General features: G+C 43.9%; 1 pseudogene; it reads right to left on the bottom strand.

The window, feature by feature from the left end:
* Positions 1-7,987: 7,987 nt before the first annotated feature.
* LOC123952597 lies at positions 7,988-19,913 on the bottom strand (annotated as a pseudogene).
* Between the last annotated feature and the right edge of the window lie 4,007 nt (positions 19,914-23,920).

The raw sequence follows: 23,920 nt of genomic DNA, 5'->3' as shown, positions 1-23,920 counted from the left end.
GCACGGCTTACTTTTGTAAACCCGAGTCTGTGGGGGCGGAGCAGGAGCCATAGGGGGAAGGCGTGGAGGCTTTCAGATCCTCCCATCTCATTATCTTCGTGATTAGCCCTAGAACTGCTGGCCCATTTTTACTCAGGAAAACTCTTACAGGGCTCAGAACAGAAAAGGATGCTTTCCAGATGGTCAGGAGGGAGATAAATCTGTTTCCTGTGGATGGTGGTGGGGACTAGGAATCACGGGAGGGCAGGGCAAGGAATGTAAGGGCTTGTAGCTACCAATCGACCACAATTCTGTGCTAGGTTCATGCCTATTGTAGATTGTATATTATGGTTGTGGTTTATCTTCCATATAAGCAAAAACGGAGGTGTGGCAAAGTTAATGGTTTGCCCAGGGTCATTTGGTTAGTAAAGGGATGGTGAGAAGTCAAATTCATGTCTAGATGATTCTGAAGCCTTTTTACTACATCCCTGACTGCAGACTGGATTGCTTGTAAAAATCCTACTCCCAGAAATGCAAATATGCCGCAGATAAATGGAATGTGACCAACTGTCACTTGATAAAAGGATTCTTTAGGAAATCATTAGCTATAGGATTCTTTCAAAATAGCAGTTTCCCTTAGTACATTTCTAATGAGCTACAATTGTGGGCCTCTGCAGAAATGTGAAATATGCTTATGATAAGTGAAAAAGCTTAAATTAATAAATGGAATACTGCATCATACAGTAGACGAAAGAATGGAAGACAGTATCAAACATTACTAATGGTTAGTTCTGGGCTGTGGTTTTATGGGTGGTTCTTATTTTCTCTTACAGACTTTGCTGAGTTTTCTATAAGGAGCATGATTTACTATTATTATCATGATATAGAGGATATAGTGATTAAGAGCTCACTGGAAACACATGGCTTGGATTCAAATTCTGACTCTACTGCCTACTGCAGCTAACTATAGCTCGAGAGATAAACCCAGCCAGCTGTTTAGTTTTTTCAAGGTTCATTTATTTATTTCAGAGAGAGACAGAGAGAGAATGTCCAGGCACAGCAGTGGGCTGTGGGGGCAGGTGCGGAGGGAGAGGGAGAATCTCAAACAGCTTCCCCAATGAGCACGGTGCCCGATGTGGGGCTTGATTTCACGACCCTGGGATCACGACCTGAACCGAAAACAAGTGTCACCAAGAGTCTGTAACTGAACCCACTGGGCCACCCAGGCTCCCCAAGGTGCTTATTTTTATACATACAACTTAAGAGCTAACAATAATTTTTAGATTTTTAAATAGCTGGGAAAAATCAAAGGAACAGATACTTCATGACACATGCAAACTATGTGAAGCTCAAACTTCAGTGTATCCATAAATAAGATTTTGTTGGAACACGGATATGCCCATCCATGTATGCATCGTGTACGGCTGCTGGTGGTGCACAAGGGCAGGGTTGGGTAATTGTGACAGAGACTGGTGGCTGAAAGTAAAAAATATTCACTACCTGACTCTTTATGGAAAATGTGTGCTGATCCCTGACTCACACTCCATGTGAATCTGGGCAAGGTGCTGTGTTCTCTGTGCCTCAATACTTCATCTAAAAAACGGAGATAATATTTCCCATTTTACCCTATATGACTGAGATGACGAAGTGTATTAGTACACTTAAAAACACATGGAAGAGGGGCGCCTCGGTGGCTCAGTGGGTTAAAGTCTCTGCCTTCGGCTCAGGTCATGATCCCAGGGTCCTGGGATCGAGACCCGCATGGGGCTCTCTGCTTGGTGGGGAGCCTGCTTCCTCCTCTCTCTGCCTGCCTCTCTGCCTACTTGTGATCTCTGTCAAATAAAAAAATAATTTAAAAAAAAAGCTTTAAAAACACACACACACACACACACGGAAGAGTTCTGGACAAAAAGTGAATTTGTTGTGATAAGATTATACTTATCTTAAAATGTTTAAAAAAAAAAGCATGATGATCTCTAAATAGTAGTTTGCATGTGTTTTAGCAACAGTCTTTCTCCCTGAGGCCAGGTAAACCTATGGCTGAACAGGTGATATGTTGTACTTACACGGGAAGGCACAGTGCCCTCGCTGGACTGGCAGTCGGGTTGGTCTCTCCCCAAAGCCCCACCATATTGGTGATGGGAAAGGTGATCTCTCACTGCGTGATCCTGGACCCCTGTTCCAAATCCTCACCATTTATTAACACCATCAGAGCTTTCTTTATGTTTTTGTTCTTTATTGATTCTCACTGATAAATGGAAGACTTGGGAATTTTTTTTTATCAGCTCTTTCCCATAATTGTGATATGTCATAGTAAGTTGCCGCCATGTTATCAAAGGCAAAAAGTCCAATTGGAAGTTCTCAAGAGAGGTGCAGATAAACAGAAAACAGATAATATGAGGAGCTTTCTTTTTTTTTTTTAATGTTAGCATTTTCTTTTCTTTTTTTTTTTTTTTTTTAGTATTTTTTATTTATTTGACAGAGAGAAATCGCAACTAGGCAGAGAGGCAGGCAGAGAGAGAGGAGAAAGCAGGCTCCCCGCGGAGCAGAGAGCCTGATGAAGGGTTTGATCCCAGGACCCTGAGATCATGACCTGAGCCGAAGGCAGAGGCTTTAACCCACTGAGCCACCCAGTAACCCTGAGGAGCTTTCTTTGTAAAATTGTGTTGTTGGAAGAAGTCAGTTGCTGTGACCAGATATCAAAACCATCATGAACTCAAGACCCAGTCTAGTTAAAGATTATGGAGGATTCTTATTTTCTGGAAAGGGGGGGAGAAAGAGAAAAAAAAAAAAAACAACCCAAAGAACAAAACCCCTTTATTCTGCCATTTGTGGTTATAAGGGCAGGAAGCTTGACTCACATACCTGACATTCCTGCAAATACTCTTATATGAGCCTTTTACAAGGCACAACCCAGTGTTTTCTCGGCCCCTAGGCTGTTTTTAAACTTAAGTTTGAAGCGCAAGCATATTTGAGAACATATCACTGTGCAAGCAAGAACACTCTGTAGTGTTGATTAAAAGACACAGTGACTGGCCCCTTCCATTCACCACCTATACCAGTGAGAAGGAGAATGGAGACCTAAATAGAATAAATTATATGTACAACAATGAATCTAAAAATGAAAAAGTAATGGTCAGTTGCAGAGAAGTTTATTTTATTTTATTTTTGATTTATTTTTTAAGTTGCAGAGAAGTTTTAACTTAAAATGCTATCTGAAACCTGTAGATAAGAGCTTTAAGAAGTAACGAAAATTCAGACTTTCTTTGCAGCATAAGAATTAATTTGATTTATGGGACTATCACTTAAAATGATGAGTACCTTGGTAGAAGCTGTGGCTCATTTTGCCCAATTTGGAAATAGAAATTGTGATCAGAAAATGAGGTGAAAGACCCTTTCAACTTTATAGGGCTTCATTTTAAATCCTTCCCTAGTCGTGCAGAATCATTATTTATAAGGAATAGCTTGTACCAAGACCAAAGGAATGGCCCCTTATCTCTTCTGAGTCTAAGCTATTTTCATTGCAATTTTCCTCAAATTCAATTTTAAACTTTGCAGCCATTGTGTAGCAACTAATCGCTGGAATTTTTAATCAGATAGTTTCTATATTCCATTCCCCAAGAATTAGCTTATGAAGACTGAAAACTCATGGACTGTGTGTATAAGCTCATTAAAGAAAAATAAATTAAAAAAACCCCAAGTCCCTCCAAATTTATTAAAAATATGAAAGTAAAAACAATTTCAATACATGACAATAGATCTTGCCTTGTGCATGTAATTCTACAGTAAGGTCACTCTTTTGCTTTTGGTGACATTGTTTCCAAAATGAGTAAAGTGAATTTTTAAAAAAAATTATGTATAACCTATGTCCCATGTTAACAACAATGTATTATACGTAAGAGCATGAGTTTTATCTGCTCCTTGCTGTTTCCCCCTCAAGGAAAACTTCATGTATTACAGATGAACATTTGTTTATACGTCTTGTAGTTTAATAAACCAAAAATGTGATCCTGGGATGCTTACAAAGCTTAACCAATTCTATTCAGATCATTCAAGAGAAAAAAACCAACAATACAATAACATGTATTTGACATAAATACTATGGGAGGTTTTCCAAAAAACAAAAACAAACAAACAAACAAAAAACCCCCCCTACTTTTCAGTACTCCCACTGTACTAGGAGGGGCCAGTCAGGGCATTTCCCATAGTCAAAGATGGGTCAGAGGATCTGTGGCCTGAGTAATACCTAACTGTGATTTAAGATGGCTTGGCAGTTGGTATCACTTTATTGTTTTTGTTTTTATTTATTTATTTTTAAAAAGATTTTATTTATTTGTTTATTTATTTGATAGAGCAAGAGAGAGAGAGAGAGAGCAGGGAGAGGAGCAGAAGGAGAGGGACAAGCAGACTCTGTGCTGAGTGGGGAGCCAATGTGGGACTCCATCCCAGGACCCTGAGATCAAGACCTGAGTGGAAACCAAGAGACAGATACTTAACGGACTGAGTCATTCAGGTGCCCCATTTTATCTCTATGCCCAGCCTGAGGGCTTGAATTCATGACCCAGGGATCAAGAGTCACATGTTCTACTGACTGAGCCAGCCAGGTGCCCCTGTTTGCACCAATTTAGCTAGAATTCTGGGAAGGATGATCTTGGGCCAAGGGCGGGCCACTAAAGAAGGGGAGAGAACTAGTCTGTGGAGCACTGCCATGTGTCTTTTAAGTACTTAATGTTGTTTCCATTTTATTGTCACAACAACTCTGCAAATGCTATACTAACATCCCCATTTCACAGACAAAACCCCTGAGGCTCAGGGAGACAAATTGACTTTTCCAAGAATGTAATTAGTATGTGGCAAAGTCTCATTTGAGCCCCTGGCTCTGAAACCTCATCCTAACAAGAGCTCTGAGTTCTGGAAAGAAATGCAGCCCAGGGGAAGCACTACTGAGTTAATACCCAGAAGTACTCATTCTGTCAGTGGGGAAAGCAAACCACCACCAAGCTAAAGGCAAAAAGGTCAATAGATGGAAAAATGATGGGGCTGGCAAGACAGCAGAGTTTCATCCATCAGTGTACTTTGAAATCCTCAAAAAATGTGCCAGTGCTTAGTTGAGGGGATTTGTAAGAAGGCCCAAGTATTGGCTTGATGTATTGATTCCACGGGAAATGAATGTTTGGGCTCCAAGATCTAGGAGGGGCTGTACCCATCTTTGTCTCTGCTCTCTCTTGAGGGCTCTCGAACAGAGTCGCCTTGAGGCTGAATAGCTTGTCCATTGATCAAAGGAAGAAAACTGAAGTCCCTGCATTCCCAGGAGCCTGGAGATTTGTGTGAGTCGCACAGTGAGTGGTTAGGGAGATCAGTTCACACTGACCAGCCCTCCCTGAGAACCGGGGCTGGTCTGAGGGTGCAGATTTTCAGGGGCCACGTGTCTCAGTGCCGTGCAAATGCGAGAACAGCCCCTGGCAGTGAGGGCCTTCTTATACTTGGCCCCCTAGGTGCCTGGCTCAGCTCACCCTACCCCGGGCCCTGCCAAGAACAGTCTCTGAGTTTATTTTGGACCAGTGTAATGTAGGCCTGATGAGTACAGCCTCTGGACTCAGTTCAGCTTCCAATCCAGGCTTTGCCTCTGATGAACACTAACTGGCTGGGACCTTAGGCAAGTCACTTCAGCAGTCACCTCTCTACACATCCGTTCCCAGCAAAAAAAGTTGTATAGGGGCACTGATCTTACAGCAGGCTGGCTGTGGGGGTTAACCGAAGCACTGGGTGGAAAGTGGAGGGTACTGGGTAGTAAGAGTGTGCACACTTGAGAGTCCAAGGGAAACCTGCCAGCCACTGCCCAGGAGGCAAGCCAGAGTGGACTTCTAGGGCTCTGGAAGTGTCTAGTAGACCAAGTATTTTACCGCCACACCTAGTTAAATAAGGTTAACAAAGGGAATGAAGAAAAAGCATGGGTTTGGTCTGGGTTATGGTCATGGCAACAGAATCCTCGTGGAGGAACAAAGGCTTTCCAGGAAGCCCGTTCTTGAAGCTGAGAAAATGAGGTTCCCAGAGATAAAAAACCTTCCCCTTTATTTTGTATGTTCAGAGAAGAAAACTGCTATGAAAGTGATCTACAGAAAATCTTCATACCGGGCTGGGCTGGGTACAAACTCCTCCCCTTTCTTACCCACAAGAGTGCTTAGCAAGAGTGGCAGCTGTGGGGGCGCCTGGGTGGCTCAGTGGGTTAAAGCCTGTGCCTTCAGCTCAGGTCGTGATCCCAGGGTCCTGGGATGGAGCCCCGCATCGGGCTCTCTGCTCAGCAGGGAGCCTGCTTCCTCCTCTCTCTCTCTGCCTGCCTCTTTGCCTACTTGTGATCTCTGTCTGTCAAATAAATAAGAACCTTCCAAAAAAAAAGAGTGACAGCTGTGTTCTTCTGATGGGATCAGTGGGATCTTATGTGATTTCAGGGTCCATGGACCCAGCCCAAGGTCTAAACACTGAGGCATCATTTCCTAAGTGCCACAGTGCTGGTCATTCTGTTGGGGGAAACACTCACTGTCCCTTTTCATGGATGAGAAAATAGGATACTGCTCATGAGGGAATGGTGGGTGGTTTTGGATGGTCAGCTAAATAAGGCTGTCACTGGGGACGAAGAAATAAAACATTGTTATTTCTGGGAAAGGGATCACCCATATATGTTTTCTTCATCATTTCATAACTATCATGGCAAAAATCACGAATGGGTGCAAAACTTATCCGGAGAGTTTTGATAAGAAGAGCATTTATAATGTTGAAATTAAAATTGTGAAACCTGAGAGATGCATTCTTAAGCAAATGGTCACTAAGAATGGGACAAAGCGACATCAGGTGCCTCCTGAAACCATACACAGAGGAGGACAGATCACTTCTGTGGTGCTCCTGCCCCAAATGAGTAACTTGAATCTAATAGTAAAAACGTTAGAACCAATCAAAGGATATTTTACAAAATAACTGGCCTGTCTTCTTTAAAACTCTTAAGGTTGTGGGAGGTGATGAAGACAGAGAGACCATTTCAGGTTATAGGACACCAAAGATACAGGATGAGTAAATGCACCACATCACCCGGGCATGGGTCCTAGACCAAGGGCAGTGTTTGTTATAAATGACCCCAGAGGGGGCAAGTGGACCAAATTTGGAATTTGGTCTCAGCAGCGTATCAATGTTAAACTTCTTCATCTTCATAACTATACTGTGTTATACAAGAGAATATCCTTAGGTAAACATTGGATAATTATAAATAGAGGGATAGGATGTCTCTAATTTATTCCTAGATGGCTTAGGGAAAAAAGCAATGATGTATAAACGTGTATGAGTATGAGAGAAAATTAAAAAAAGCTAATGAGGCGATGTGGTCATGGTGAATCTGATTAAGTTATGGGAGTTTATGTTATTCTTGCAACTTTTCTATAAGTTTGAGTTGATAGCAAAGTAGAAAGTTATAAAAAGAGGTGTTTTCTGAATGATTCACATATATGAATGTATAAATTTTGCCTGTCAGTTATGTATGTGGACAATGGAATGGTTAATTTATAAATATATATTTCCTCTTGAACTATTTTTATGTTGCCCTATGGAAAACAAGAAACCATAACAGTGCTTTTCTTCCCATTCATACAGATCTTAGGAAAGCACTGCTTTTCCCCCTGGAGAAATAACCTACAGACAAAAAAGCAGTACCACCTTGTGAAATGTGTGAGTGCCAGAAGTCAGTGGCTTGAAGACGACCCCTGGGGTAGGGAAGCAAACACGCTTGTTGCAAGAGATGGACCCTGAGCTGTAGAAATGGATCACTTCTGTTTTCAACACCACTGACCCGGAGTACACAGTAAGGTGCCCTTTTTCTCTTGGTACCCAGTGCCACCACTTCAAAGGGATGAGTTTTGGTCTATGGTCTGAAAAATGTTATTCGAATGACACAGAGTGTCTTTGAGGAGTTGTGCAAGGAGAAATGTTCAAGTGTGAATAAGAATCATGCTGAAGGTCAAGGTCAGGGAAGAACCTACAGGGAAAAGGAAACTCAGAATGTCAATATCTTGCTACTTCAACCAACTGTCTCTGTTGGACTCAAGAGGGAACGTCAAAAAATTTGAGGGGTCAAATCAGCATATATATGGTGTCCCTACAAAACCTGTAGGGTTATTTTCCTGTGTGGTGATGAATGTGTGTCCTGAGACAACAGAGACAGACATTGAGGCCGCCAACGTTAAAAACTGAGATGGAAATACTGCTTCCTTCAAAATGAATTGGCGGGCACCTGGGTGGCTCAGTGGGTTGAAGCCTCTGCCTTCAGCTCAGGTCGTGATCCTGCGGTCCTGGGATTGAGCCCCGCATCGGGCTCTCTGCTCGGTAGGGAGCCTGCTTCCTCCTGTCTCTCTCTCTGCCTGCCTCTCCGCCTACTTGTGCTCTCTCTCTCCACGTCAAATAAATAAATAAAATCTTAAAAAAAAAAAAAAAGAATTGCGTTTGTGCCTGTCTTCCCCCAGGCTAGCAGCTGCTGTCTCCCCTGTTGCTGCATGGGTCTATTACCAAGGCTCCAAGTGAAAGGGGAGCTCTGAGGTGCAGGGACTGGGCAGCCCTGAGAAGGCAGCCCTGAGAAGCCCTGAGAAGGCAGAAAGTGCAGGAGTCGGTACTCACTGTGCTCTCCTCATGGCCTGGACTTCCTTCGGCCCTGAGAACCTACCCCACAGGTTTGTCTGAAGTTCATCCGCAAGCCTGGTGACTGCTCACTCTCCCCCCGGGGTAGGGGAACAGAGTGAGGTCTTTAGCATGGCACAGGTATGAAAAGTACATGAACCAAAAAGAAAATCAGTTGCTCTTAGGGCTGGGCTCTTTGCCCCACCCCAGCTTTATTTTTTTTTCTTTAAGATTTTATTTATTTGTTTGAGAGATAGATACAAAGAACAAGGGAAAAAACAAGAACAGGGAGGAGAGGGCAAATCAGGCTTCCCACTGAGCAGGGAGACCAACACGGGGCTCCATGCCAGGACCCTAGGATCATGACCTGAGCCAAAGGTAGACGCTTAACTGACTGAGCCACCCAGGGGCCCCTCCCCCACCCCGGCTTTAGCAGAATGTGCCTGTGCCCATGGACTCCCATCAGGTGGGTGAGGTACTAAAATAGCGTGTGTGCCATACGAACTCTGCACGTCAGGGCTCAGTGACTGCAAATGGTCTGTAAATGAAGAGCCTGCTTGCTGTCCCCCCTTGTCTGGAGGTGGGTGTGGAAGGCAGGATCCCAGATTCATCCCGCTGGACCTGGCCCATGAGGCCAAAGTTGGGTAAGATCATACTCCCCTGCTTGATGTAATATAAGGCCCCTTTCAGGCAACCTACTTGGTCTTCATGAGCTAAGCCATGCAGATGATGGGTGAACAGGAGATCCTAGCCTTGCAGTGGACCAGAACCTTGCCTCCCTATTCCCTGAAACAGTCAATAAAGTTTATTCTTCTTGAAAGTGGGAGCTAACGTCAGCCACGTGCCTGCCTTCCTCAGGGATCCATTTGTCGTGTAGGTGGGCCATGCTAGCCTCAGAGCTCTGTTGTGAGACATTCAGCGGGACTGTGTTATGTGGAATTGTGTGGACCTTGCTCTCAGATGCATGGTAGGCAGGCTGGTGTGGACCTTGCACTTGGAGGCCTGCTAAGCAGGTTGGTGTGGACCTTGCACTTGGATGCATGGTAGCTACTTCCTAGGTCGAGGAATGGAAGGCTTGCAATTCATCTGGTGTTGACTGATGGTTTCCCATACTGGCTGATGAGGGCTGTGTCGTTGCAGTCTTCTCTTGTGAAAGGGGTTCGGCAGCCACGTAACACTGAGGATATTCTGACTCAAAGGTCTCAGATCCCACTTGGAGGAAGTAGACCCGGCTGACTGAGCTAAGTGCTTGCTGACATGTTCAGCTACTGACCAGCCACTTACCATCCCCAGAAAGCCCATATATATATATATATATGGACCAATGTATATGTATGTGTGTGTGTGTGTGTGTGTGTGTTAACTCTTTGAATCTATAATTATCCCACACATTCCTCCTATGTGGTCAAGTGCCGATTCCATACATTTTGTCATTTGAGGTCAGAGTTGGGATGGATTTATTAATAACAACATAAAACATTCTGTTATTGATGGAAGTTAAGATTTTTGGTATAGGGGTTTCCTCTGATACAACACACCCATAAAATGGTAAGATTTGCAATGACTTGGTCAAGCAGAGTAGCTCCTAATTACAGAAATGCAACAGTGATATGAAATTTCAAATCAGTGACATTGAATTTAAAGGACTTAAGGATGTACCCCAAATGTTGTAAGTTGCTCTAACATTTGCTCTAAGTGTGAAAGGAAATGTTTGAACGACATCTTGAGCTCACTTTCATTTCAGCCTTACCCATCCCTACCCTATTAATTCACATATTGGCAGAAGTTTGAGATAGTGTTGGGGATCTTGAACCGGGTGTTAGAACATCTGGATGGTATTATTTGGGGACACTGGGAAATATCAGTATTTTATTATATGTGATCTACTGTGCTAGAAACAGTTTACAAGCAGAAAAGGACTATATTCTACATATGCACGGTAATAATCACAATCACAAATTGTCAAAACTAGGTAAAATTAGGCAAGAAAACTTTAGTTCCTGAGTTCTTCCATTAACTTTGGTTTGTTACACATCCTTTGCTTTGTTAGCATTCATTGGCAGGTTTCAAAACTTATCAAAACTTATAAAAAATTCCAGTAACTTCTATTCATTCACTCCGTGCAAATTTTAATGACTAAAAGAAAAAAAAAAAGAAATCCTATGCTCAGCTTTCTCTTCTGAGAATTGTACACACTGAGATATTGTTCACCATTGTTCTCTGTTGGCAGAGGAACAGGGCAGAAGCACCTTGGCCTCGACTCATCCTGTTCTGTTGTCTTCCTTGCTCACTAATCTTCCTGATCCCTCGGGCTGGCCTTGGAGAATTTTCACTTGAACTTGGACTGGTTCTTTCACATTGCTTGGTCCTCAGCTCCCCACTGAGCTGTCTCAAACCTCTGAATCTTCGAAGAGCTAGCCTACCTCTTGTCAAGGACCTGACTGTCTTGTGTACCATAGAATCTCCTCTCCAGGACAGGACCCTTCCTTGGGACAGCAGGGGGGAGCTGTTTAGAAGTTCTTAGGGCCCAGATCTTGGCTTCTAAATGCTATTGCCCTGATAGGAACCAGACAGGACACTTAAGAACTTGTGCTGTAAACAAGGAAGCTTTTAAGCCCGAGTTTGTATCTGAAGGAGTGATCTGAAAAGGAAATCAAAAGGAGTCCAAGTCAAGGTGATTTACACACCAAAAAGAACAATGTTCATAGTGTAAAGACATCAAGTATATGAAAACTCACAAGTCCATGAAGATTCAAAAAATTTTTTTTAGAAAATACCTCTCGCCTTTGTGGTCACTTAAGCAGGATTAATTCCTTACTGTGAAAGTAGTTAAGGGGTAACGTGAACATTTATATTGTCTGGCAGGGATTGCATTTCAAGGTAATCAAATAGCCCGGTCTACGGGGAGCTACACTTTATGTAATAATGCTAGCACAAATAGAAGAGGAACGCTAAGATTCCAAAGGTGTGGTTTGGAGACCCCTGAGTAAGGATGATTGGTTGGCATTAAATTATTTAGGGGATAGTTGGTGAGGAGCTGGACATTCCGTGGAGTCAGAGTCTCTACACACAAAGGACATACTGGCACAGGGAGCCACAAAATAGCAGAATAAGGAGATCAGGCTAATTTTAGTGGAAATGTGACCTCCCCAACTTTTTAATTTTTTAATTTTTATTTTTTAAATTAGAGACGGTGCAAGCAGGGGAGGGGCAGAGGGAGAAGGAAAGAATCTCAGGTAGGCTCTGTGCTTAGCACATAGCCCCATGTGGGGCTCACTCTCAGGACACCCGTCCCTACCCTACCCTGCCTCAGAGCACGTCCTGAATCAGGACTCAGTCGCTTAACCCACTGAACCACCCAGGTGCCTTCTACCATTTCTTTAAGTGAGTTAAATCTGATGTGAAGTAATATGAAGTATGTGTTATCGCTTCTCTTTTTGCTCACGTGTGTTTTGGTTTCTTTTTTTCTCGAGAGCTCGGAAGTGAGACTGCCAGGGTCTTTCTTCTCCTGATTCCCCCACTTTTAGGTTGGGGTCTTGAGCAGTTCATGCAACATCTCAGAGCCTCGGTTTCCTAGATGCCTTAGGGTTTTATGAGGATCTAATTAGACTATTTATGAAAAGGTGGACCAGGTGTGGACCATACTATGCTCAATAGATTAGTTTTATTTTATTATAAATAATTTTTTTCCTGAATAAATGAATACTGTAGCCACAAGAGCTGTCTATACCTCTGGATCTCATCTCTCCCTTCACCCACCCCAGTCCAGCCCATGAGATTCTGCACTTCCAGTCTGGGGATGATTCAAGAACACCTACACATGTCAGAACCTAGGCTCCCCATTCTTCCATCATTAGCTCACCTGTAGGACATGAGCGAGTCACTCAAGTGCTCTGATCCTCAGTTTCCTAATCACGAGCCTGGAAAAGAGGGGGGCAAAGAGGATAGTGCATCAAATGGGCAGCATATGAAGGAGAAAGACGACACAGACCATGCAGGAAGGTGGTCTTCAGCATGACTATGTTCTAAAACCCAGGGCGCTTTGTACGTTAGATAAAATGTGATGGTTCTCCCACTCAGGGGATAGCACACTGACCCTGTTTTTCTTAATTTTTTCAAAATAAAACTGAGAGCTGTCCTGATTCTAGTCCTTCCAGGATTTAGTGAGCAAATATTGGTTTATTAAGTCCTTTTGTTTTTTTAATGATCATTATTCTTATTCCAGAATAAAAATTCCTTGTTCTTCACCCCTTTTAAAACACTGCAATGTGCTATTGACTACACTGATTGCCTGCTTCCCTGGCTAGGCTGCAAGCTCCATGAAGGCAGAGATTTTTGTTTTGCTTGTTGATGCATCTGCAACACCTACAACAGTACCTGGCATACACTTAATATTTGGCACATATTTTCTTCATTGTTCAAAAATCCCAAGTTGGCAGCATGGATATTGATTGCTTTTATAAAATACAGGGCTTATATCTAACAGCCTGTAAAATGGGTATATTCACTTGTCTCCATCCAAGACTGTTTTGAGCCAGGGAAACACCAGGGGTATTGGCGAGCATGGGCGAGGTCTGATGTAAGGATATGTAATGTGTGTCCACATTACACATAAGGTTGGGTTTTGCCCAGACTCAATCCAACCTAGCCTGTCTACCTTAAAGACTTGGGGTTCCCCCTCAACTCCCCTGATGTTTCCTGCCTGCCTTTAGCACCTTCAGTTCCCTCACAAATAGGTACTGAGAGCTTACCAGGAGCTAGGCACTCTTCTAGACACCTGGAAGTCATCAGGGGACAAAACAAAGACCTCTGACCTGAACTGTGGGACATGGAATTCAGGAGAAAGAGCTGAAGATCATACCAAGAACTTGGCCTGAGCTCCTGGATGGAGTCGCTGTTGCCTGAGATGAAGTCTGTGATGGGTAGTCCGGGGGGCAGAGATGGAAGTCCGGCTCTTGAAGCCCCTTGTAGAAGTGATCCTTGCTCCTCCTCTGTCCTGCCCGAATATTCTGCCACATAATCCACCTGAACATTAAAACCTGTTCTCCAGATGGAGCCCTGTTAGTCACTGTACTTCCGTTTTATCTCAGTCTTTGGTTTGGTAATGGCATTTGAGTGCAATAAACAAGGGTGGGATTTTGGGAGGTGGGGGCCAGTGTGGTGTTCCTTAAACAGGAGACAGGCAGCAGTCAGGTGACAGTAAAGGGCACCATTTTACCTGTAAGTGCCAGTGGCACCAACCAATCGGGTTGGACGAAGATGAGTTATATTTGTGCCAATAATTGCAGAGCACGAGGAGGAAGGATGGGTCAGTGGACCCCTGGGCCACTGCAGTGTATGTGTTATAGGCACTATTTTGACTCTTCGAAAAAGAAACGTCATAGCATGAATTGGATTAAATGTTGGTAGTCAGTTCTGATTGGTGGGAACGTGGTTGTTTCTTATTTCACTCTTGCATTTTGTTTGTGCATACAGATTAGAACGAGGTGGTGGTGGTTAGGAACAGGTACCTGGCTTCAATTCCAGCTCTGTTACTTATTAGCTGTGTGACCTTGGGCAGTGACTCAGCCAGTCTCTCTGTTCTCATGTTATGAAGATTGAGTGAGTTTATGTGGAAAGCACACAGACTCATTCTTAGCACGTAGCTAAGGGATATTGAAGTGTTGACTGTTCTTGTTCTTAGAATTAAGAATAGAACGATAAGTAATTATAAATTAATCAACAGGATATTCCTAGGATTTTATAACTGCAAAGAAATCCTGCGGTCTTGAGTGAAGAAGTTCTGCTGAGGCCCTAAGACTCCCTCCATGTGGGCCTGTGTGTGGAGTGAACCATGGGACCATGAGCTGGCCCTAGAGGGAAGTCTGGGCCATGTAGACGCCCAGAGCATTTACTTGATGCCCTCAGTGACATCGCAGGAAAAAAAAGACTCTTCCTTGTGTTTCCAGGAAGAATTAGTAATGTGTACACAGGAAGCATGAATTCCAAGAAGCAAGACACAAGGCTGTTTTCACACCCTCCTAGATAACAAAGCGCACTCTCTCTCTCTCTCATTCTTCAAAATTATTTCCTTTCTGCCCTTATCATGGATCTTTCAGTGATAAACCTTGCTGTGTACATGTGGGGTGAATTAGCCTCACTGCAGACGTGGATTATTTAAGTGCATGTCTACCTTGAAGCACAGTAAGTTTTTTTCTCCTTCAATTAGTTTGCAAACCAAATGCCGAGAGGAAAGAGATCTTTGTATATTGCCTCTTACATGCGATGACACTCCCAGCATGTTTATTAATTCCTGACGGTGCATATAGAATCGGAGAGTAGATAACTCAGGCTTTCGTCCTTAAGGGAAACCTACTCATGCATGCACCGAGTGTCATATAATTCCCGAGTCAGTGATTTCCTCTGTGACTCACATCTCTCCGTAGCTTTTGTTTTCCTCCTCCACTCACCGCTCTGTTTCCTTACTCTTTCTTCAAAGTATTCAAACCTTCCCCGACGTTCAATTCTTAAGAGACGAGAACTGTTGAAAGACACAGTGATGACTGGTTACGGGGAGCAGGGGGCTCCGTGGCGATCTGTGAATGACGACCTCAGATCTCACCAGACCCGAGCTGGGAGAAAAGTCTGCACTCATGAAACCCACTTGATCTGCGGGCGCTTCTTGTGCCTCCCTCATCACATGACAGAATCTTCACCGATGCCCCAGCGACTCCTCCTTGCAAGCCCGTAAACCCTTGGCAGTGCTGGTGCTGGTGCTGCTGGATCCTGGCCCGCCCTGGTCACAGTGACCCCATACTTTGGCCCCCGGGCCCCCTCTTGTGCCTGTGGCTCCCCTTCTTCTACCCTTGGAGTGTCCCAAGGGCTTCCTTTCACTCTGCCATGGGTGTGTGACTCGGTTTCACCGATAAGATCCATGCATAGGCTCTCCTGAGAGCCTATTTTGCATGCATGCTGGGATACTGTGACTTAAATAAAAAATATGCTGTTGGGATATCATTCCCTGTTCTTGGCACAGAGCTCCCCCAAACCCGCATAAATCCCTAAGCGATAAGAGCACTGGGGTCATCTTTTGTTCTATTGAGGTGACTCCGGATGGGCTCCTGGATGGCTCCTGGATGGGGGCCAGTCACCAGAAAGACTTGAACATGATTAGAAGCTTGGAATTTTCAGCTCCAACTCCCATTCTGCAGAGAGGGGACAGGGGCCGAAAATGGAACTATTGATCAGTCAGGTACACAATCATGCCTCCATAAAGATCTCAGTAGTATGGGGTTCAGAAGGCTTCTGGGCTGGTGGACACATGGACATGTGGGGAGAGGAGTGTGTGGGGGCAGGGCATGGGGGCTCTTCTCCCCTTCCCACTGACCTTTCTCCTACGCCTTTCTTCTCTCTGGAGGTTCCTCTTGTATCCATTATCCTCTCCCTCCCCATAAACTGGTAAAAAGTAAGTGAACTGCTTTCCTGAGCACTGTGAGCCTTCTAGCAAATTAATTGAAACTGGTGAGGGTTTTGTGGAAGCCTCCAATTTAGAGCCAATGGGTCAGAGGCACAGGTGACAACCTGGACTTGGGACTGGCATCTGGAGTGTGTGTGTGGGGGGGGGGGGGGTGGAGATGGAGGCTCTTGTGGGACTGAGCCCTTAATCTGTGGGATCTGCTGCTATCTCCAGACAGATGGTGTCAGAACTGAGTTAAATTGCGGGACACCCAACTGGTGTCACAGAATTGCCTGGTGTGGGGTAGAAGCCCTTGGCTTGGTAGTCGTGTGAGAGTAAAGGAGACACCGAGGGAGAGAACAGGTGTCTCCTCTGCACGTGTCCGTATGTATTTTCCTGAAGAAAGGGTCTGGAGCTCTCATCATTCTCAAGAATCCACAACCCCATAAAAATCCATGGGGAGAGGTTAGGAGGAAAGGAGGGAAGGACACGGATGAAGTCCAAGTTTGCAGGTGGCAGATGCTCCACACCCATATTTGGAAACTGGCCATTGGATATCTCCACCTGACGCTCCCACAGGTGCTTCCAGCCCCATGTGATTAAAACTGACATCAACCCCCCAAACAGGTTCCCGTTCCTGTTTTCCCATCACCTGTGCATGGCATTGCCCTTCCCCCTGCTTCCCAAGCCAGAACCTTGAGGGAGAGTTTAGTCGGTGAAAACTTGCTCTCATGTCTCACACCCAGCCAATGACCAGTTTCCTTCTCCATTCCTCCTTTCTTTCTATCCTTCAGCATCTGCCCTGTTCAGATACTCACCTCAATCATAGCTATAGTTTCCTTGCCAACGTCTTGCCTCTCATTCTTATTTGTCTAGTTCATCTTCACGTGACTGCCCAAGTATTTCATACACGCACAATTAATCATGTCACTCTCATGCTCAATATTCTTCAATGGCTCCCCATTGCTCACCAAAAAGGACAACTGAACCCGGCAAGGAAGACCTTGGTCCTTGCCTTCCACTTTCCATTATCTTTTAATTCTCCAAAGTGATTTGGTTCAGCAAACGCCCCATGGCCTCTAGAACATGCTAAGCTTTCTCACTCTGCTTTGCGAATTCAGCTTCTCTGTAGGGAACATCACATTCCACCTCCTCACCCCTGCCCCCTCATTCTCCCCATCCAATTTGCCAGGCAAAGCTCCCCCTACTCTTCAAGCTTCTCCTTCAAGGGATGCCTCCTCTGTTGTGCTTCCTGGCTTTCCTAGGTGACATAAGCCAGACTCCTGGGATCTGCGCACTTCCCAGGTTAGCCCACCTAGCTACACACCTCCAAGTTTCACCACCCCCCCCTCCCCCCGCTCACTGCATTTTCATTTTACACTGAAGCAAGGCTCTACAACCTTAAATGATTTACACAGGGCAGCACTCTTGCTCTGCATATAGAGAACCAAAGCAAGATTAATGGAAGGAACAAAAAGAAAGCCTGCATGCAGAGGTCTGGGCATCTAAATCTTTCCAAGATCAAAGGGGACGAAGGGAGAGTTTTACAACTCACATGTGCTTGTTGCTCATTTAATTTCATTTGTATCACCCATTCCTCTATGGCAGGTTGAGGTTTATTTGTGACTGTGGGGATTAAACAAGACAGCGAAGGGGTACCGCACCCAGAGCTCCGTGCACTTTGCAGTGATTATGTACATATCTTATGTCCTCTGCCTTGAATGCGAAGACTGTGTTTTCAATTTTTTTCCCTCAGAGCCTTGAACTAACTAGGCAGAGAACTCTGGAAGTTCTCCACCAGTGAGGAAAGAATTCTTAATAACAGACAAAGATAGTACCTTTTTATTTTAAGAAATCAGGACTTTTTTTTTTTTTTTTTTGACAACTGGAAGCCTCTATCTCCCACTCCCCTTCCTGCATTTTTTCCAAAAGATTTATTTATTTATTTATTTATTTATTTATTTGACAGACAGAGATCACAAGTAGGCAGAGAGGCAGGCACAGAGAGAGGGGGGAAGAGAGCCCCATGCGGGGCTTGATCCCAGAACCCTGGGATCACGACCTGAGCCAAAGGCAGAGGCTTTAACCCACTGAGCCACCCAGGCGCCCCCCCTTCCTGCATTTTGCCCATCCCTCCACCTACTCCCCCTGGCCACTGCCAGTTTGTTCTCTGGCTGTATGGGTGGGTTTTTGGTTTTTTTTGTTTTTTGTTTTTTTTTACATATTTGTTTTGTTTTTTAGATCCACATATAAGTGAAATCACAGGGTCTTTGTCTTTCTTTGTCTGACTTATTTCACTTAACCTAGTAAGAATTCAGTACATTTTCTGAATGAACGTGCAAAATAAGACATTTTCAGATAATTCTTAGAGAATTAATTCGTCATGCCTTTGAGTAAGCAGGGTGCCCATCAGGCACTAGCCCCGGAGAATGCCGAAGGATGGCAAATGATTTCGTGGTGTCCTGGGCCAGCCATGGCTCTCAACGCTCCTGCCTACTGGCTCCTCCCAGTAGTCTGTGGTGTTGTCCCTCATCCAGTTTCATCGTTGAGGCAGCTGACGTACAGGTGGATTAGACAGACTGCTAGTTCCCTGTTAGAGCAGGACTCAAACCAGACAGACCACATCCAGAGTCCGTGCTCTGAGCCTCTGTACCACACTGCCTTTCCATCTGCTCCCCGGTCCCGCTAGCCCCCTCCCAGATTTCATTCATCTATAAAAAGCATTTTCCCAAGCTCACCACATATATTACCTCATTTAATCCTCACAACAACCCCAAGGCAGGTTCTATTATTTTCCTATCTTTTCAGACAAGGAAACGAAGGCTCAGAGGCATCAAATAACTGGGTCCACATTACTTGGCTAATAAGTGGCGAAGCTAAATGTTCAGCCCCTGTAGACACTCTGAAGTCCCACCTCCACCCATTCCTTTTCTCTTCACCTGCTCACTCAGACAACAGTAGCGTCATCAGAGAGCAGCTCCTGAAGTGACACAAATGAGTGAACCAATCAGGCTTCCAGGTGAACCTGGCTCACCTGCTTTCTGGGATGGGTCCTTGCACTGCGGGCTGTGGGCGTGGCCTGGAGTGGGTGTGTCTGGTGGGCGTGGTCTGCGTGGGTGCCCAGGCTGGGCGGGGAACTGAGCCCCACAGGGAAAGGATCAGGAGGTTCAGGGTAATAAGCCCTTCCACCCTTCATATGGGTGGGGACGACTAGCTAACTCAACACTTTTGGAGCTGGGATCTTCTGATCTAGTTCAGGGGACACAGTCTATTCTCTGTGTCCAGGGAACACTGACTCAGGTGAGGTCTTAACCCGGTCCTGGACCTCTCTGTCTCAGAGGTGGTCTAGAGGGCTTTAGGGGCAAACAGTCAATAAATGGTACTGGTTTCTACATTCAAAAACTCAGATACATCCTTGATAAGAATCCAGACCATCGCTATATTGTACACCTGAAACTAATTATTACACTGTATTTTAACTTCCTGGTATTTAAATAAAAACTTAAAAAAATAAATTGAGGCATAGAGAAAAAAAAGAATTTCAGAAACCACACTATGGAAAACCCTCCTTGCCAAATGCAAGCAACTTTCCTCAGGTCTTATTCTCCTTAACTTACCTGACCCCTGGCTCTACTGATGGTGCTGCCTTCTGCTGGACACTCTGCTGGGTTCTCTCCACTCCACTGTGCTTCTTTCCCTTCCCAACCTCGGAGGGTGCTGCTCCTCTAGAGGTAGTCTCAGAGGACTCACCCGCCCACCACCACCAGGAGGCTTTCAAATCGCCCTCTCTTGCCCCTTCCTCCCATCCTAGCCCTGTTTTGGTCTCCAGTTGCTGCCTGGGCATTTTTGTTCTAAGTTTTCCTCTCCTGTTACAAAGCACAGGAGATCATGCTCTCTAATACCTGGGTTTAGGACAGCTAGACAAAAGAGATGAACATTTAAAATGCTCATTTCGTATATGCTCCAGCATTCCACTTGTAGGAAACTGACTTACAGAAATACTCAAGTTTTCAGGGACACATGTACAAAGATGTTCATTGTAGCATTCATAAAAGAAAAACATTAGAACAGCTCATGGGGAAACTGCGAATTATGGTGCATTCATACCAGGAGAGAGTAAGCAACAGAAAGAATAAAGCACATCTGTAAGAATCAATATAAAAGGATTCTGCAAGTTACATTTTAAAAGAGTAATTTGGTGAACAATAATTGTATTCTAATTGTATTCATCCTGTTTGTGGGTGCGTTTGAAAGCATATACATGAAATATAAATTAAGTTTTAAAATGGGTGTCCAAATTAAAACGTCTTTGGACTTAACCTGAAAGCTACAGCCAGTATCAGAGCCTAAGAACAAATGACAGGACCTCGCTGTAAAGTACTAAATTGCAAAAAATCCAAAGACTACTGTGTGTCTATCTCTATGGGTGTGGAGGAGGTTAAGATCCTGACATGGGATGGACTCTGGAATCTGCAAGGCCTTTGTGGCCAGAGTGGCAGAAAATAAAGCCAAAGTCTGGGGCTTCCCCTTAAGACAACTGCATTCTGTTCTAAGAAACGATGAGAAGTCACTGGGAGGTTCTGAGTGAGGGAGAATGGATCTGTGAAGAGGCCAGACTGGAAGCTGGGACACCAGTTGGATGGATTTGGAGAGTTAGGCTAGCATTTGGTGATTAGGGAGAAGGATAGTGGCAATGTGGAAAAAATATGGAGTCTTTAAAGGTAATCTGGCTATCATTTACTTAGAAAAGCCAACTTAGAGATTAGCAGTTTTGTGGGGTGACCTGGGTAGGGCATGGAGAGTCTTGGCAATGTTTGGGATTCTCATAAGTGATGTGAGCAGAGAATTAGAGAGGGAAGTTTGAGAGTTTGGATGTGCCTTTGGAAGCCATGCTGAAGGTAGAAACATGAGTTGACAGCATGTAGACATGTAGAGTGAACATGAGCCAATGGTCCAGTATTAATCCCAAGAGATCTGACATTTCATTGAGGATTAAATGATATCACACATTAAAAACCTCCAGCATTGTGCCTGGAATGGAACGCACACTCAGTAAATGTTAGTTTCCCTCCCCTCACAAAATATTTGTTCAGTGAGCTCATAGTCAACGATTAATCCCAAACCAGAGTGACCTTTAAGGCTAAATATACAAATAGGTCATGGGGCTAATTCAGAATATGAGCCAGTCACACACTTGTTGAGTTTCAGGAAAGGAAATTCGGTTCCCTGCGCCACCATTGGAGCCACAGATGATCTCTACACTTTCCTGTGCCTCCTCCCTGGTGGATCTGATGGGAGGGCCGGATGCCAGCTTCACTCCCCAGCTCACCTGTGCCTTATACCCTTTGAGAAGACCTTGTGAGTCCTACTGGTTGGGTGCGGATAAGCCCATTTTATTTTTTTAAAGATTTTATTTATTTATTTGACAGACAGAGATCACAAGTAGGCAGGGGGCAGGCAGAGAGAGAGGTAGAAGCAGTCTCCCTGCCCAGCAGAGAGCCAGGTGTGGGGCTCGATCCCAGGACCCCGAGATCATGACCTGAGCCGAAGGCAGAGGCTTTAACCCACTGAACCACCCAGGTGCCCCAATAAACCCATTTTAAAGGATTTGTTTTCATCCTCCACTCTGCCCCACCCACCCTGATTTGTCTTATCCTAGGGTAGACCTCACAAGGATGGACAATATGAATTTTCAACTCTAAAGAGGGGGATGGGGATAGAATTCATCGCTAGTAACTACTAAGGGAAGTTTCTGGTTTGGAAATTTTCTGAAAAGGCTCCTCCTAGCTATTTCAATCCTTTTGTGCTCCTTTCCTCAAAATAAGAATCAGCTTGCCTTTTCTGGGGGACACCCGGCTTGTTATTTTTTCCTGAAGCTCGTTGATTAGAGAATTTCAGGGGCTGTTCTGGAGGTGGTGGTTCTGGAGTTCCAGCGATTTGAAGGCGGGACTGGAAGAGTAGCTAAGGATGGAACCTCTGAGCTTATTTCTTTGTGTCTGATGTTGAGATGCCTTCTGGACACCCATGATGGAGGGATCAAGGAGGCAACGGAATTCATGAGGTTGCCATTAGAGCCAACTCAGAACTGAAGATAGAAATTTAGGACTTATCACTTAGATCAAGAGTGATTCACTTTTCTTATGCCATGGACCCCTTTGGAATCTAGTGAAGCCACTAGACTTTTTCTTACAACGATGTTTTTACATGTATAACATAAAATGCATATGATTACACAGGAAACCACATTAAAATATAAACAAGTTTTTAAAATATTGTGATGAGTAATATAACATGCTCCTGTATTAATACATTCGATAACAGGTCTAGTAGGAAGATGGGTTAAACTAACAACCCAAGCTCTGAGAAATTGTGACCGTAATTTCAAAGTAATAAAAACGTAAATGATATCTTCAGATACCTGGAACAACTCCAATGTAATGTGAAAATGTTTGTGATTTTATATTGGCGACAAACTGTCTCCTACCTCACTCTCTTTGAGATCGATTCCCTTGTTCTTCTTTGTCTATGTACTCTAATCTCTTCGAGTTCCTCTTCCTCTGCACCCTGAGATGGTGCCAGCAGTGAGGTAGGACAGAAGCCAGGAGAGGATGGAGTCAAGAAGCCAAGAGAAGAAAATGTCTGTGGGGGAGGATCCAAAGATCTGCATTGTTTATAATCCTACATTTACATATTGGGTTTACTATGTAGAGCATTTTAGATTCCTCTCTGTTGGACCATTCCCATTGTTTGTTCGTTCATTCATTCACTCATTCATCCATCCATTCATCCATTCACCCACTTATCCATTCCATCCATCCTTCTATCCATCCATTTATTAGTTTTTGTCAACTCTAACAATGTACCAAGCAAGGTTTTCTAAGTCTGGGAATACAGAAGCAATGGCCACTTCCTCTGTAATAGGCCCTCAATATTCATGATTTTAATTCTTACAACAATTCTTTTATAAATACTTCCACTCAGTATATGAAATCAGGGCAGGAAAGGTTAAATAAATTATCCAAAGATAGGGAGATAGCCTGGATTTAGACCTGACTCCCGAACCATACACCTTTATTTATTTTTTAAGGATTTGAAATTCAAGGTTGGTCATGATTCTCTTTAAATTCTTTTACCTCTGCTTTATTGAGATGTAATGGACATATAGCTTTCTGTAAGTTGACATGATGATTTGATACATATGCATTGTGAAACAAGTACCACAATAAAGTTAGTAAAGTTAGATATCCATCACCTCACATCGTTAGAATTTTTTGTGTGTATGCTAAGAATATTTAAGATCTAATCTCTGCAAATTTCAAGTATATAATGTGGTATTATTAATTATAGTCACCATAAAATACATTCAACCTCTAAAACTTAGTCCTCTTATAACTGGAAGTTTATACAGTTTGACCAACATCACACCTTTCCCCCATTTCCCCTTTCTTCAGCCTTGGCAATCACCAAACCCACTCTTTGCTTCTTAAAGTTCAACTTTTTTAGATTCCACACATAAGTTTTATCATACTGTATTTATCTTTCTCTGACCTACTTTCCTTAGCATAATGCCCTCAGGGTTCATGTTGTCACAAATGGTGGGATTTTCTTATTTTATTTTTTTATGACTGAATAATATCCCATTCTATCCATACACCACATTTTATTTGACCATTCATCTGTTGAAGGCCACATAGGGTGTTTCCAAGTCTCGGCTGTTGTGAACAATGGGGCATTGAACATGGGGATGCAGTTGTATCTCTTCTAGGTATTGTTTTCATTTTCTTTGGACATATACCGGAAAGTAGGATTGCTGGTAGTTCTACTTTTGTTTATTTTAAAAGATTTTATTTA

Source organism: Meles meles, chromosome 11, assembly GCF_922984935.1.
Source record: "Meles meles chromosome 11, mMelMel3.1 paternal haplotype, whole genome shotgun sequence".
In the NCBI taxonomy this organism is placed as follows: Eukaryota; Metazoa; Chordata; class Mammalia; order Carnivora; family Mustelidae; genus Meles; species Meles meles.
This window is presented reverse-complemented; position numbering and strand designations above follow the sequence as displayed.